General features: G+C 34.7%; 1 non-coding gene across 1 annotated transcript; it reads left to right on the top strand.

Moving 5' to 3' along the window:
* Nucleotides 1–206: 206 nt before the first annotated feature.
* LOC122099683 lies at nt 207–313 on the top strand. Its single transcript, XR_006145986.1, has one exon. It is a non-coding gene; the product is annotated as a U6 spliceosomal RNA (small nuclear RNA).
* The last annotated feature ends 486 nt before the right edge of the window (nt 314–799 follow it).

The following is a 799-nucleotide window of genomic DNA, read 5'->3' as shown; positions in this document are numbered from 1 at the left end:
ATTGAATTATTTCCCCTACACATCTCTTGAACCGCAAATATCTGGAATTATTTTGTTTTTGACATGTCCAACTTGACATTATTCTTAAATGTGTGCTTACGTAAGAAGTACATGGTTCTAAAATTTCAAAATTCTTCTAAACTTACTTTTTGTTGAATTGCCTAGTTTAAGAAAATCAATTACACTTTATATATAAAAAATATTCTGTGCTCAATTCAGCATCACATAAACTAACATTGTAATGATACTGAGAAGATTAGCATGGCCCCTGTGCAAGGATGACAGGCAAATTCCTGAAGCATTCCATAGTTTTACAACAATAGATGCTGGAGGGGATGTGGACAGAAGCGAACCTTACTGCATTCTTGGTGGGAGTGTAAACTTTTTCAACCATTTTGGAAATTAGTATGGAGGTTCCTCAAATGACTCCACATAGATCTCCCCTATGATCCACAAATCCCACTTTGGGGCATTTACCCAAATGATCACAAACAAGACCATACTAAAACTATCTGCACAACTACTACAATTATTGCAGCATTATTTAAGATAACTAAGATATGGAACCAACCCCGATACTCCTCAGCAGAAGAATGCATCAAAAGGATGTGGCTTATATAAACAATGGAATTCTATGCCTCCATCAGAAAGAATGGCATCACCGAATTTGTTAGAAATTGGAAAGATATGGAAAAAATATTAAGTGAAGTAAGCCAAATCCAAAAGAACACAGGTCCCATGGTTTTCTTAATTTTCAATAACTAATATATGTATAGTATAAGCAGAAAAGGTCAAAAGG

Source organism: Dipodomys spectabilis, unplaced genomic scaffold (assembly GCF_019054845.1).
Source record: "Dipodomys spectabilis isolate Male_0828 unplaced genomic scaffold, ASM1905484v1 ptg000529l, whole genome shotgun sequence".
NCBI lineage: Eukaryota > Metazoa > Chordata > Mammalia > Rodentia > Heteromyidae > Dipodomys > Dipodomys spectabilis.
This window is presented reverse-complemented; position numbering and strand designations above follow the sequence as displayed.